Below are 17,927 nucleotides of genomic sequence, written 5' to 3' on the forward strand. Positions count from 1 at the left end.
AGTGAAGTACATTTAACACTACCAGTTGTAAACTAGAGTGAAGTACATTTAACACTACCAGTTGTTAACTAGAGTGAAGTACATTTAACACTAGCAGTTGTTAACTAGAGTGAAGTACATGTAACACTACCAGTTGTTAACTAGAGTGACGTACATGTAACACTAGCAGTTGTTAACTAGAGTGAAGTACATGTAACACTACCAGTTGTTAACTAGAGTGAAGTACATGTAACACTACCAGTTGTTAACTAGTGTGAAGTACATGTAACACTACCAGTTGTTAACTAGAGTGAAGTACATGTAACACTACCAGTTGTTAACTAGAGTGAAGTACATGTAACACTACCAGTTGTTAACTTGAGTGAAGTACATGTAACACTACCAGTTGTTAACTTGAGTGAAGTACATGTAACACTACCAGTTGTTAACTAGAGTGAAGTACATGTAACACTACCAGTTGTTAAGTAGAGTGACGTGCATGTAACACTTCCAGTTGTTAAGTAGAGTGACGTACATGTAACACTAGCAGTTGTTAACTAGAGTGAAGTACATGTAACACTAGCAGTTGTTAACTAGAGTGAAGTACATGTAACACTAGCAGTTGTTAACTAGAGTGAAGACGAAAAATGATTCAAAAACAAAAATTTTAGAAGATGAAAGACGAATGAAGAACAAGTAATGTTGAAGATGAAAGATGAATTAAAAACAAGTAATGTTGAAGATGAAAGATGAATTAAAAACAAGTAATGTTGAAGATGAAGGATGAATTAAAAACAAGTAATGTTGAAGATGAAAGATGAATTAAAAACAAGTAATGTTGAAGATGAAAGATGAATTAAAAACAAGTAATGTTGAAGATGAAAGATGAATTAAAAACAAGTAATGTTGAAGATGAAAGATGAATTAAAAACAGGTAGTGTTGAAGATGAAAGATGAATTAAAAACAAGTAATGTTGAAGATGAAAGATGAATTAAAAACAAGTAGTGTTGAAGATGAAAGATGAATTAAAAACAAGTAATGTTGAAGATGAAAGATGAATTAAAAACAAGTATTGTTGAAGATGAAAACGAATGAAGAACAAGTAGCGTTGAAGATGAAAGATGAATTAAAAACAAGTAATGTTGAAGATGAAAACGAATGAAGAACAAGTAATGTTGAAGATGAAAGATGAATTAAAAACAGGTAGTGTTGAAGATGAAAGATGAATTAAAAACAAGTAATGTTGAAGATGAAAGATGAATTAAAAACAAGTAATGTTGAAGATGAAAGATGAATTAAAAACAAGTAATGTTGAAGATGAAAGATGAATTAAAAACAAGTAGTGTTGAAGATGAAAGATGAATTAAAAACAAGTAATGTTGAAGTTGAAAGATGAATTAAAAACAAGTAATGTTGAAGATGAAAGATGAATTAAAAACAAGTAATGTTGAAGATGAAAGGTGAATTAAAAACAAGTAATGTTGAAGATGAAAGATGAATTAAAAACAAGTAGTGTTGAAGATGAAAGATGAATTAAAAACAAGTAATGTTGAAGATGAAAGATGAATTAAAACAGGTAGTGTTGAAGATGAAAGATGAATTAAAAACAAGTAGTGTTGAAGATGAAAGATGAATTAAAAACAAGTAATGTTGAAGATGAAAGATGAATTAAAAACAAGTGGTGTTGAAGATGAAAGATGAATTAAAAACAAGTAATGTTGAAGATGAAAGATGAATTAAAAACAGGTAGTGTTGAAGATGAAAGATGAATTAAAAACAAGTAATGTTGAAGATGAAAGATGAATTAAAACAAGTAATGTTGAAGATGAAAGATGAATTAAAAACAAGTAATGTTGAAGATGAAAGATGAATTAAAAACAAGTAATGTTGAAGATGAAAGATGAATTAAAAACAGGTAATGTTGAAGATGAAAGATGAATTAAAAACAAGTAGTGTTGAAGATGAAAGATGAATTAAAACAAGTAATGTTGAAGATGAAAGATGAATTAAAACAAGTAATGTTGAAGATGAAAGATGAATTAAAACAAGTAATGTTGAAGATGAAAGATGAATTAAAAACAAGTAATGTTGAAGATGAAAGATGAATTAAAAGCAAGTAATGTTGAAGATGAAAGGTGAATTAAAAACAAGTAATGTTGAAGATGAAAGATGAATTAAAAACAAGTAATGTTGAAGGTGAAAGATGAATTAAAAACAAGTAATGTTGAAGATGAAAGATGAATTAAAAACAGTTAATGTTGAAGATGAAGGATGAATTAAAAACAAGTAATGTTGAAGATGAAATATGAATTAAAAACAAGTAATGTTGAAGATGAAAGATGAATTAAAAACAAGTAATGTTGAAGATGAAAGATGAATTAAAAACAAGTAATGTTGAAGATGAAAGATGAATTAAAAACAAGTAATGTTGAAGATGAAATATGAATTAAAAACAAGTAATGTTGAAGATGAAGGATGAATTAAAAACAAGTAATGTTGAAGATGAAAGGTGGATTCTTTCCCTGAAATTACTAATTAGTTTTTTTTTTATTTTTTGTTTACAGTTCGCTCTCGGCCATATGGTATTAAATAAATAACTTTATATTTGTGATGACTAGAATAGTGGATGTTATTAGTAAAATTACTTGGTTTTTATGTACACAAGACCTGGCAGTAATATTGAGATATTTTATCAAATTGTTCCAAGTCAGAATAAACTAAGACAATACAATTTACAAGTGTAATGGTGTGTTTTATTTTGATATGGAAGGGGTGCTAGAAACCATTATTCTGTCGAACACTTAGTACCACACAAACCACTTTGTTATGATTATAAAACTGTGATTTGTTAGTTTATTATTGTATAGGCGTAATATGTCATTAGAGACTCTGTAATTAACAAAGATATGGGTATTAAATGTTTATAAAGAACATGTTTGATTCCTCATAGATGATATAACATTATGAGAGTAAACTGTCTTTGAAAACCCCCTACACGTTACAATCTAGTGTTGTGCGACATCGGGAGGGGGGATTCCAAAGTTTCGGAAAACAAAAGAAACGGTTTGTTTGTTTATTTTGAATTTCGCGAAAAGTTACACGAGGCCTATCTGCTACAGCCGTCCCTAATTTAGCAGTGTAAGACTAGAGGAAAGGCAGCTAGTCATCACCACCCACCTCCAATTCTTGGACTACTCTTTTACCGACAAATAGCGGGATTGATCGTCACATTATAACGCATATTCGGCAATGAGGATTCGAATTTGCCACTTCCAGATTGCGACTCGATTGCACTAACTACTAGAGCACGCCAGTCTATCAAAAACACAAACTAAACAGCCGTCAGATTCACTCAGAACCACGTTTTCGATTAAACATCGTAAACTATCTTTAAAGTGAAGCCGTGTGGAGGTATGGGTGCATTATAAGAGTGACCGTCAAATCCAACTATTCGGTTTGACAAAGACAGCTCAAGATACGTGATGTCGACTAGCTCTCCCTTCTGTAATCTGTCCCTTCAAAACTAGCGGGGGGCTAGAAAACTTAGAGAAATTACGATTAGCTTTGCACGAAATCCAACAACAATGAGAAATAGAGTACGAATAAGGGTTTACTTAATATTTCATGATTTTTCAAGCCTGCACAAACCCTGTAGTATTGGCATGATAACATAACAAATCGTCTAGAAGAGACAAAAAGACTTGAAATTCGTGTTGCGTGTATAAACGTTTTTAGTGTGTTATTTAAAAATAAACACAACTTTTCTTGTTTTAGTGGGCCCAACATTTTCCTGCTTGTGCACATATCCACAAAAACCGAATTAAATACAAAATAAAAGTTGGAAGCTTAGCCCTTACTAGTTTTATTGTAGATTAAAATGTTAATTTGCTCCCACAGCACTGGTATCGGAATAGCGCACGAATATTCATGGTATATGTTTTGTAATATCTGACCAGCAATAATCGAATATATTTTAACACTGGTATCAGAATAGCGCACGAATATTCATGGTATATGTTTTGTAATATCTGATCAGTAATAATCGAATATATTTTAACACTGGTATCAGAATAGCGCACGAATATTCATGGTATATGTTTTGTAATATCTGACCAGCAATAATCGAATATATTTTAACACTGGTATCAGAATACCACACGAATATTCATGGTATATGTTTTGTAATATCTGATCAGTAATAATCGAATATATTTTAACACTGGTATCAGAATAGCGCACGAATATTCATGGTATATGTTTTGTAATATCTGATCAGTAATAATCGAATATATTTTTAACACAACACTGTGTTAAAAAAATACTTCTATAAACTTGAATATGAGAATTAGAAGATTAGAACTGAACGGCAACCTAAACGTACGTGGGCTAAGCGGCCAGATTTTGGTATGGGCGTACCTAGTTTTGAGTTAAAAACCGTAGAAACATAAGGCAGTTGGCTAGAAGCGCTCCCTGTCGAGATCATTGAACCGAATACTGAGATTAAGTGTTATAACAGATGAATATACGAAGAATGTTCAGCGGAATCAGGTCTCGAACCCTGGAACCTTTTGAACTACAGTCATGATAACCTAACCAAGAGTCCACGTCTTCGAATTCTATAGAAGTTCAAAATTGATCACCAGGAATTGATAGTTTATTGTTTATCTGAGATCCACGTGAGAAAAATTAGAACAGAATTGTAATATAACGAATTTGAATAGTATTCGATGACTGACCTATGACGATGCTAGGGCCATCCCGGTCTACTTACTGACACAAATCAATTTGACCATTAATAACGTTCAATTTGTATTTTATTTCATAGGTCACGAACAGCAGTTGAACGGTCAAAGCCCCGACGAACTTCTCGTCAGATCATTTATAACCTAGGTTATAGGTGACGTCATAATTTAGATTTAAAATTATTATTTTTTTAATACATGAAACAACCAAACTTCGTTAAACAATTGTTTGTTTGCTACTAAAGCGCAATGGTACACAAAGTAGGTTATCTATGTTGCGTCCACTACACGTGCTATCATACGGAGTAATATACATATAGGTAGCTACAGCGTTACCATGGCAACGGCACTTATGGAAAGACAAACGACACACTGTCTCGATTCACGTGCTATTCATTGCAAGGAGTATACACTAAATTTAAACTCGCTAAGTGTATTGCGTGGCTTGGAGAATTATCTTTATAAGAGTCTGGTGTTTCTGTTCTAGTTGGAATATAAAGAAACAGAACATTATATTTAACTTACCGGTTTTTTTTTCTCTCTTAACCAGCTTCCATTACACAGAATCGAAACAAGAAAATATAAAAGATAAAAGACTAAATTCATGTTAAATATAAGTTTAACTGAACAAAAGAACGTTAAAGTCACTCAAAAAAAACCCCAAAAAAAACGGTCCGGCATAGTCAGGTGGTTAAGGTCCTCGACTCGTAATCTGAGGGTCGCTTGTTCGAATCCCCATCGCACCAAACACGCTCGTCCTTTCAGCCGTTGAAGCTTTATAATGTGACGGTCAATCCCACTATTTGTTGCTAAAAGAGTAGCCCAAGAGTTGGCGGTGGGTGGTGATAACCAGCTGCCTTCCCTCTAGACTTACACTGCTAATTTAGTGACGGCTAGCGCAGATAGCCATGGTGTAACTTTGTGCGAAATTCCAAAACGAACAAACACACACAAAAATATTTATAATACTAATAGTTACAATCCTAACCACCAGGTGTAAATCGATCAAACTACTATCGTCTTTACATCCATCTTAATAACTGGTTTTTGTCTGTGACGTAATTGAAATAAACGTGTATTTGTGGTCAGTTTGTAGTTTGAATTATTTCGATCAATTTATTTCAAAAAACAAACTAGTAAATGCGTTCAGCTGGATTACCAAGGTACGTACTTCGATGGATAATTGTGGTAAAAATTGTCCAATAGGAACTCTCATTAACGCACCTCTGGGACTTTGCAATAAATGTGTTACTACGTCAAAACTTAAACATCGAGAAAGTCTGTTTGTTTTGCATCTCGTGTAAAGCTACTCGAAAGCTATCTGCGCTAGCCGTCCCTAATTTACCAGTGTAAGATTGGAGGGAAAGCAGCTAGTCATCACCACCCACCGCTAACTCTTGGGCTACCCTTTTACCAACGCATAGTGGGATTGACCGTTACATTATGCCCCCGCGCCTGAAAGGAAGAGTATATTTGACGTGAGTGGGATTCGAACCCGCGCCCCCTGGATTAGGAGTCGAAAGCTTTAACACTCTTGGCTATGCCGGGCCTAGAGTAAGTCTTGTCACTTCAACAGCTATTTAAGAAAAACGCATATAAATTGATTTTTAAATCACATTTAAAACTTGCAAAAGCTCAACACTTTAACTTGACACGTTTACAGAATGGACATTGGAGTTTTTCACTGCATTTAAATCAATAAAAAACGCGCACTGAGCGTTTCTATTCCACATCCGTACACTTACAAATAACTGTATTGTGTTATGTCTGCTACAAATAACTGTATTGTGTTATGTCTGCTACAAATAACTGTATTGTGTTATGTCTGCTACAACTCGAAGTAGCACGTGCTTTTCTTAAGCATAATATATCGTTCAATTTTGTTCAATTACATCAAAAATTCTCTATTTACCAGTTTAGTAACAAAAGGAATTAAAATAATGAGATAAAGTGTTTAAATCGATCTTACGAGACACCGATAGAAGTTTTCTAATGTGTATCCTCTTCTTTATGAAGTAATAACAAACAGAAATAGAATACATCGTAAGAACATTAGGATGAGCCAGTCATGTTATACAGACGGTACCTGTTCCAGACAATCATGTTATACAGACGATAACTGTACCGGACAATCATATTATACAGACGGTACCTGTACCAGACAATCATGTTATACAGACGGTACCTGTACAATACAATCATGTTATACAGACGGTACCTGTACAAGACAATCATGTAATGCAGACGGTACCTGTACAATAAAATCATGTTATACAGACAGTACCTGTACCAGACAATCATGTTATACAGACGGTACCTGTACCAGACAATCATGTTATACAGACGATAACTGTACCAGACAATCATGTTATACAGACGGTACCTGTACCAGACAATCATGTTATACAGACGGTACCTGTACCAGACAATCACGTTATACAGACGGTACCTGTACAAGACAATCATGTTATACAGACGGTACCTGTACCAGACAATCATGTTATACAGACAGTACCTGAACAAGACAGTCATGTTATACAGACGGTACCTGTACAAGACAGTCATGTTATACAGACGGTACCTGTACAAGACAATCATGTTATACAGACAGTACCTGTACAAGACAATCATGCTATACAGACAGTACCTGAACAAGACAGTCATGTTATACAGACGGTACCTGTACAAGACAGTCATGTTATACAGACGGTACCTGTACAAGACAATCATGTTATACAGACGGTACCTGTACAAGACAATCATGTTATACAGACGGTACCTGTATAAGACAATCATGTTATACAGACGATAACTGTACAATACAATCATGTTATACAGACGGTACCTGTATAAGACAATCATGTTATACAGACGGTACCTGTATAAGACAATCATGTTATACAGACGATAACTGTACAATACAATCATGTTATACAGACGGTACCTGTACAATACAATCATGTTATACAGACGGTACCTGTACCAGACAATCATGTTATACAGACGGTACCTGTATAAGACAATCATGTTATACAGACGGTACCTGTACCAGACAATCATGTTATACAGACGGTACCTGTACACGACAATCATGTTATACAGACGGTAACTGTACACGACAATCAAGTAATACAGACGGTACCTGTACAATACAATCAGCTAAAAATACATCTGTCTTAATACAGTACTTAATAGTACATCATTGCGTCCAGTTTCAGAAACATACACTTTACAAATCCAAATTTTAATAGAAAATACGTTTATTTACCTCACAATCAACTAGCTACGTGGGACCAACTCTATATTTACGTGTTTCAGAATTTGAAATTACTCGTTAAATAATTTGAAAATTATAGCACGCGATATTAGTTTTAAACATAAAGTAAATAAACAAAACTAACACAGATCATTAAAGATTATTCATATTTTACCTGTTCTTACGACTTTAGTCATGTAGTTCTTTACAAGTAGGTAACAGTTTTTCATACACCCGTTTTTACTTTGATAATAAACTAATGAGTTTTTATCTCTCTGTTTTATTCTTTATATATTAGAAGACGATATTATATTAAATATTGTTAATTTATAATAAATATTCCAACAATATTTGTGTTGAAAAATGGCTTCTGAATATAGAGACAAAGAAATATGTAACTTGTAAAGAAATGTGTTTTATTGTGTTATACACGTGAAATAATATTGTATCTTATTGTGTTATAGACGTGAAGTAATATTGTATCTTATTGTGTTATACACGTGAAGTAATATTGTATCTTATTGTGTTATACACGTGAAGTAATATTGTATCTTATTGTGTTATACATGTGAAGTAATATTGTATCTTACTGTGTTATACACGTGAAGTAATATTGTATCTTACTGTGTTATACACGTGATAATATTGTATCTTATCGTGTTATACATGTGAAGTAATATTGTATCTTACTGTGTTATACACGTGAAGTAATACTGTATCTTACTGTGTTATACACGTGAAGTAATATTGTATCTTATTGCGTTATACACGTTAAATAATATTGTATCTTATTGTGTTATACACGTTAAATAATATTGTATCTTATTGTGTTATACACGTGAAGTAATATTGTATCTTATTGTGTTATACACGTGAAGTAATATTGTATCTTATTGTGTTATACACGTGAAGTAATATTGTATCTTATTGTGTTATACACGTGAAGTAATATTGTATCTTATTGTGTTATACACGTGAAGTAATATTGTATCTTATTGTGTTATACACGTGAAGTAATATTGTATTATTGTGTTATACACGTTAAATAATATTGTATCTTATTGTGTTATACACGTGAAGTAATATTGTACCTTATTGTGTTATACACGTGATAATATTGTATCTTATCGTGTTATACACGTGAAGTAATATTGTATCTTACTGTGTTATACACGTGAAGTAATACTGTATCTTACTGTGTTATACACGTGAAGTAATATTGTATCTTATTGCGTTATACACGTTAAATAATATTGTATCTTATTGTGTTATAGACGTGAAGTAATATTGTATCTTATTGTGTTATACATGTGAAGTAATATTGTATCTTATTGTGTTATACACGTGAAGTAATATTGTATCTTATTGTGTTATACACGTTAAATAATATTGTATCTTATTGTGTTATACACGTGAAGTAATATTGTATCTTATTGTGTTATACACGTGAAGTAATATTGTATCTTATTGTGTTATAGACGTGAAGTAATATTGTATCTTATTGTGTTATACACGTGAAGTAATATTGTATCTTACTGTGTTATACACGTGAAGTAATACTGTATCTTACTGTGTTATACACGTGAAGTAATATTGTATCTTATTGCGTTATACACGTTAAATAATATTGTATCTTATTGTGTTATAGACGTGAAGTAATATTGTATCTTATTGTGTTATACATGTGAAGTAATATTGTATCTTATTGTGTTATACACGTGAAGTAATATTGTATCTTATTGTGTTATACACGTGAAGTAATATTGTATCTTATTGTGTTATACACGTTAAATAATATTGTATCTTATTGTGTTATACACGTGAAGTAATACTGTATCTTATTGTGTTATACACGTGAAGTAATATTGTATCTTATTGTGTTATACACGTGAAGTAATATTGTATCTTATTGTGTTATAGACGTGAAGTAATATTGTATTATTGTGTTATACACGTTAAATAATATTGTATCTTATTGTGTTATACACGTGAAGTAATATTGTATCTTATTGTGTTATACACGTGATAATATTGTATCTTATCGTGTTATACACGTGAAGTAATATTGTATCTTACTGTGTTATACACGTGAAGTAATACTGTATCTTACTGTGTTATACACGTGAAGTAATATTGTATCTTATTGCGTTATACACGTTAAATAATATTGTATCTTATTGTGTTATAGACGTGAAGTAATATTGTATCTTATTGTGTTATACATGTGAAGTAATATTGTATCTTATTGTGTTATACACGTGAAGTAATATTGTATCTTATTGTGTTATACACGTTAAATAATATTGTATCTTATTGTGTTATACACGTGAAGTAATATTGTATCTTATTGTGTTATACACGTGAAGTAATATTGTATCTTATTGTGTTATAGACGTGAAGTAATATTGTATCTTATTGTGTTATACACGTGAAGTAATATTGTATCTTACTGTGTTATACACGTGAAGTAATACTGTATCTTACTGTGTTATACACGTGAAGTAATATTGTATCTTATTGCGTTATACACGTTAAATAATATTGTATCTTATTGTGTTATAGACGTGAAGTAATATTGTATCTTATTGTGTTATACATGTGAAGTAATATTGTATCTTATTGTGTTATACACGTGAAGTAATATTGTATCTTATTGTGTTATACACGTGAAGTAATATTGTATCTTATTGTGTTATACACGTTAAATAATATTGTATCTTATTGTGTTATACACGTGAAGTAATACTGTATCTTATTGTGTTATACACGTGAAGTAATATTGTATCTTATTGTGTTATACACGTGAAGTAATATTGTATCTTATTGTGTTATAGACGTGAAGTAATATTGTATTATTGTGTTATACACGTTAAATAATATTGTATCTTATTGTGTTATACACGTGAAGTAATATTGTATCTTATTGTGTTATACACGTGATAATATTGTATCTTATCGTGTTATACACGTGAAGTAATATTGTATCTTACTGGGTTATACACGTGAAGTAATACTGTATCTTACTGTGTTATACACGTGAAGTAATATTGTATCTTATTGTGTTATACATGTGAAGTAATATTGTATCTTATTGTGTTATACACGTGAAGTAATATTGTATCTTATTGTGTTATACACGTTAAATAATATTGTATCTTATTGTGTTATACACGTGAAGTAATATTGTATCTTATTGTGTTATACACGTGAAGTAATATTGTATCTTATTGTGTTATAGACGCGAAGTAATATTGTATCTTATTGTGTTATACACGTGAAGTAATATTGTATCTTATTGTGTTATACACGTGAAGTAATATTGTATCTTATTGTGTTATACACGTGAAGTAATATTGTATCTTATTGTGTTATACACGTTAAATAATATTGTATCTTACTGTGTTATACACGTGAAGTAATATTGTATCTTACTGTGTTATACACGTGAAGTAATATTGTATCTTATTGTGTTATACACGTTAAATAATATTGTATCTTATCGTGTTATACACGTGAAGTAATATTGTATCTTACTGTGTTATACACGTGAAGTAATACTGTATCTTACTGTGTTATACACGTGAAGTAATATTGTATCTTATTGCGTTATACACGTTAAATAATATTGTATCTTATTGTGTTATACACGTGAAGTAATATTGTATCTTATTGTGTTATACACGTGAAGTAATATTGTATCTTATTGTGTTATACACGTGAAGTAATATTGTATCTTATTGTGTTATACACGTTAAATAATATTGTATCTTACTGTGTTATACACGTGAAGTAATATTGTATCTTACTGTGTTATACACGTGAAGTAATATTGTATCTTATTGTGTTATACACGTTAAATAATATTGTATCTTATTGTGTTATACACGTGAAGTAATATTGTATCTTATTGTGTTATACACGTGAAGTAATATTGTATCTTATTGTGTTATACACGTGAAGTAATATTGTATCTTATTGTGTTATACACGTGAAGTAATATTGTATCTTACTGTGTTATACACGTGAAGTAATATTGTATCTTATTGTGTTATAGACGTGAAGTAATATTGTATCTTATTGCGTTATACACGTTAAATAATATTGTATCTTATTGTGTTATACACGTTAAATAATATTGTATCTTATTGTGTTATACACGTGAAGTAATATTGTATCTTATTGTGTTATACACGTGAAGTAATATTGTATCTTATTGTGTTATAGACGCGAAGTAATATTGTATCTTATTGTGTTATACACGTGAAGTAATATTGTATCTTATTGTGTTATACACGTGAAGTAATATTGTATCTTATTGTGTTATACACGTGAAGTAATATTGTATCTTATTGTGTTATACACGTGAAGTAATATTGTATCTTATTGTGTTATACACGTTAAATAATATTGTATCTTACTGTGTTATACACGTGAAGTAATATTGTATCTTACTGTGTTATACACGTGAAGTAATATTGTATCTTATTGTGTTATACACGTGAAGTAATATTGTATCTTATTGTGTTATACACGTGAAGTAATACTGTATCTTACTGTGTTATACACGTGAAGTAATATTGTATCTTATTGCGTTATACACGTTAAATAATATTGTATCTTATTGTGTTATAGACGTGAAGTAATATTGTATCTTATTGTGTTATACATGTGAAGTAATATTGTATCTTATTGTGTTATACACGTGAAGTAATATTGTATCTTATTGTGTTATACACGTTAAATAATATTGTATCTTATTGTGTTATACACGTGAAGTAATATTGTATCTTATTGTGTTATACACGTGAAGTAATATTGTATCTTATTGTGTTATAGACGTGAAGTAATATTGTATCTTATTGTGTTATACACGTGAAGTAATATTGTATCTTACTGTGTTATACACGTGAAGTAATACTGTATCTTACTGTGTTATACACGTGAAGTAATATTGTATCTTATTGCGTTATACACGTTAAATAATATTGTATCTTATTGTGTTATAGACGTGAAGTAATATTGTATCTTATTGTGTTATACATGTGAAGTAATATTGTATCTTATTGTGTTATACACGTGAAGTAATATTGTATCTTATTGTGTTATACACGTGAAGTAATATTGTATCTTATTGTGTTATACACGTTAAATAATATTGTATCTTATTGTGTTATACACGTGAAGTAATACTGTATCTTATTGTGTTATACACGTGAAGTAATATTGTATCTTATTGTGTTATACACGTGAAGTAATATTGTATCTTATTGTGTTATAGACGTGAAGTAATATTGTATTATTGTGTTATACACGTTAAATAATATTGTATCTTATTGTGTTATACACGTGAAGTAATATTGTATCTTATTGTGTTATACACGTGATAATATTGTATCTTATCGTGTTATACACGTGAAGTAATATTGTATCTTACTGGGTTATACACGTGAAGTAATACTGTATCTTACTGTGTTATACACGTGAAGTAATATTGTATCTTATTGTGTTATACATGTGAAGTAATATTGTATCTTATTGTGTTATACACGTGAAGTAATATTGTATCTTATTGTGTTATACACGTTAAATAATATTGTATCTTATTGTGTTATACACGTGAAGTAATATTGTATCTTATTGTGTTATACACGTGAAGTAATATTGTATCTTATTGTGTTATAGACGCGAAGTAATATTGTATCTTATTGTGTTATACACGTGAAGTAATATTGTATCTTATTGTGTTATACACGTGAAGTAATATTGTATCTTATTGTGTTATACACGTGAAGTAATATTGTATCTTATTGTGTTATACACGTTAAATAATATTGTATCTTACTGTGTTATACACGTGAAGTAATATTGTATCTTACTGTGTTATACACGTGAAGTAATATTGTATCTTATTGTGTTATACACGTTAAATAATATTGTGTCTTATCGTGTTATACACGTGAAGTAATATTGTATCTTACTGTGTTATACACGTGAAGTAATACTGTATCTTACTGTGTTATACACGTGAAGTAATATTGTATCTTATTGCGTTATACACGTTAAATAATATTGTATCTTATTGTGTTATACACGTGAAGTAATATTGTATCTTATTGTGTTATACACGTGAAGTAATATTGTATCTTATTGTGTTATACACGTGAAGTAATATTGTATCTTATTGTGTTATACACGTTAAATAATATTGTATCTTACTGTGTTATACACGTGAAGTAATATTGTATCTTACTGTGTTATACACGTGAAGTAATATTGTATCTTATTGTGTTATACACGTTAAATAATATTGTATCTTATTGTGTTATACACGTGAAGTAATATTGTATCTTATTGTGTTATACACGTGAAGTAATATTGTATCTTATTGTGTTATACACGTGAAGTAATATTGTATCTTATTGTGTTATACACGTGAAGTAATATTGTATCTTACTGTGTTATACACGTGAAGTAATATTGTATCTTATTGTGTTATAGACGTGAAGTAATATTGTATCTTATTGCGTTATACACGTTAAATAATATTGTATCTTATTGTGTTATACACGTTAAATAATATTGTATCTTATTGTGTTATACACGTGAAGTAATATTGTATCTTATTGTGTTATACACGTGAAGTAATATTGTATCTTATTGTGTTATAGACGCGAGTAATATTGTATCTTATTGTGTTATACACGTGAAGTAATATTGTATCTTATTGTGTTATACACGTGAGTAATATTGTATCTTATTGTGTTATACACGTGAAGTAATATTGTATCTTATTGTGTTATACACGTGAAGTAATATTGTATCTTATTGTGTTATACACGTTAAATAATATTGTATCTTACTGTGTTATACACGTGAGTAATATTGTATCTTACTGTGTTATACACGTGAAGTAATATTGTATCTTATTGTGTTATACACGTTAAATAATATTGTATCTTATCGTGTTATACACGTGAGTAATATTGTATCTTACTGTGTTATACACGTGAAGTAATACTGTATCTTACTGTGTTATACACGTGAAGTAATATTGTATCTTATTGCGTTATACACGTTAAATAATATTGTATCTTATTGTGTTATACACGTGAAGTAATATTGTATCTTATTGTGTTATACACGTGAAGTAATATTGTATCTTATTGTGTTATACACGTGAAGTAATATTGTATCTTATTGTGTTATACACGTGAAGTAATATTGTATCTTATTGTGTTATACACGTTAAATAATATTGTATCTTACTGTGTTATACACGTGAAGTAATATTGTATCTTACTGTGTTATACACGTGAAGTAATATTGTATCTTATTGTGTTATACACGTTAAATAATATTGTATCTTACTGTGTTATACACGTGAAGTAATATTGTATCTTACTGTGTTATACACGTGAAGTAATATTGTATCTTTTCGTTTCAACTTTAAAAAGGTTTCGTGTTATAAAAAGTTTTGTGTATTCTGTCATAAGGCAGAGAGACAGGAAATTACTAGAGGGTTCGAAGACCTGTAATCTTTGGCCTTTTCACTGGTGGAAGAAAGAGAACATTTTCAGAGCTTAATAAGAAAACAAGAAGGCGACAAAGTCTGTCTGGAAACAAGAGAACACTAAGATGTCTTCATCGAAGCGTCTCCTACACCCAAGGATCCACCAGAGTTCATGTGTGCAGCATGTCCTCAATTTTACACCTTAGAGTGAAGACTTCTAGTCAACAGCACCCACTGAAAACGTTTGGGCTGTTCTCATCTGATAGAATTGTGGGACGTGATAACCACATTGTAAAATCCCCACGACCCCAAACTGCAATAATGGGTCGCGAATAATAAAATATTCGTTTCGCACTTAAAAGCAAGCTAACCTTTAGGCCAGAAACGTATTTTATTTACGGTTTTTATCGCTACAAAAGCCTATTCTTGGAGACAATGTTTTTTTCTTAGAATAATAAAAGATGTCTGTTTCACTATAAAGCACAGAGTCACACAATGGGTTATCTATGCTCTGTCCCCGAGTGTATCGGAACTCGATTTTTGTGATGCATGTTCTCAGACTCACCCTGAGCCAACGGAGATGACTCACAAATAGCTTGATTTAACACAGTAACAATACAACAAGCGTAAACTAAAGTGACGTGGTTCACTCCAACCTTGTTGCAAGAATGTGGTTTCGTAATTCAGGGATTCGCATTTAAAATAAGCAAAATTATCATAACACTTTTCAGTATAAACTAGCCTAAAATAGAAGAGATAGAAACAAATATCGGTGTCGTACACGGAACAGACTTAATTAATAATTACTTTATATATAGTTTGCCGCTAGATGGCGCCACTAGTAAACTACTGTATCGCTCGTTAAGTGTAACGAACTCTCAATATTCCATACACGTAAAAACAAAGTAAAAAAAACACCGTCGGTAAACGTCTTGTCGTCACATCGCTAGTTTTATAACAAACACCGGCTGATGATTTTTGAAATAAGTCGAAAATATAAGAGCATAAAAGACGGTAAAATTGTGAGTGAATGTTAAAATAATAAATAACACGCAACGTTAAAACACACAATTAAAACCATTTTGAGGTCAGTATATGACCATTAATGTTGCAAGATATTGTTGTATTGTATTAATACTTTTTGGGGTGGTGGTGGTTATATAGATATTATGTTATATAGATGTTATGTTATATAGATATTATGTTCTGTGTACAGGTTTACAATTCCAGCATGAACCTTCATCTCTATTTAATTGTCCCCAAGGCTTCTTGAACATTATTATCTGTAATATACATTTCGGTTGATCTAGTATTATAGTATTTTACCCCAATACCACATGTTATGTTTCATGTACATGCTCACGTACATAACGGATATCTGCGCTAGCCGTCCCTAATTTAGCAGTGTAAGACTAGAGGGAAGGCAGCTAGTCATCACCACCCACCGCTAACTCTTGGGCTACTCTTTTACCAACGAATAGTGGGATTGCCCGTCACGTTATAACGTCCACACGGCTGGGAGGACAAGCATGTTTGGCGCGACGGGGATGCGAACCCGCGACCCTCAGATTACGACTCGCACGCCTTAACACGTTTGATCATGCCGGGCCAATTGGCTGCGGCGTACATTGTAAAGTCGGATGAATACAGTACCTTGTGTGCTATTTTCTTGTTTGGGAGGAAAAAGTGAAAATCTCAGCGAGGAAGGGAGAGGAGTCGCCACATGACGGCCAATGAAATACTCTCAGAAGTCCTGTTACAAAGACACGATCTCTATTGTTCGTAATCGTGTTTTATCAACACATATTTTACTGTTCCTAGTTGTAGCTGACATTAAAAACAACACCAACAATGACACTAGTGTATTTAAGATTTATATCTAAGCAAGCGAGAGAAATCCAACATTCTCCCGAGAGAAAGCAGAGGAACAAGTAGCTGTTGCTATGGTTTCTAGGCTTATACTTTTGATCTAGCCGCGCACCAATTATTCGTGTACAAAAACATGCATGCAATGTTAGTCGGGTTTTTCGTGAAACTTTTATAATATGTAAAGTAGCTATCTCGAAAATAGACTCACGTAAAGTGGGCGTTTCTCGTTGTCGTTAAGATCATCACAAAACTCGTTGTCTGCGTGACGTAACTCGTGTTTCCAAATGTTTAAAAACTCGCTGTTCACAAGAATGGAATTACATTTCTAAATAATTAAAGACCCGACATGGTCAGGTGGTTAGGGGGCGCTCGATTCGTAATCCAAGGGTCGCGGGTTCGAATCCCGTCACACCAAATATGCTCGCTCTTTCAGCTGTGTGGGTTGGTAAAAGAGTAGCTCAAGAGTTGGCGGTGGGTGGTGATGACTAGCTGCCTTCTTTCTAGTCTTACACTGCTAAAGTAGGAACAGCTAACGCGGATACCCCTCGCGTAGCTTTGCGTGGAATTCAA

Source organism: Tachypleus tridentatus, chromosome 10 (genome assembly GCF_004210375.1).
Source record: "Tachypleus tridentatus isolate NWPU-2018 chromosome 10, ASM421037v1, whole genome shotgun sequence".
NCBI lineage: Eukaryota > Metazoa > Arthropoda > Merostomata > Xiphosura > Limulidae > Tachypleus > Tachypleus tridentatus.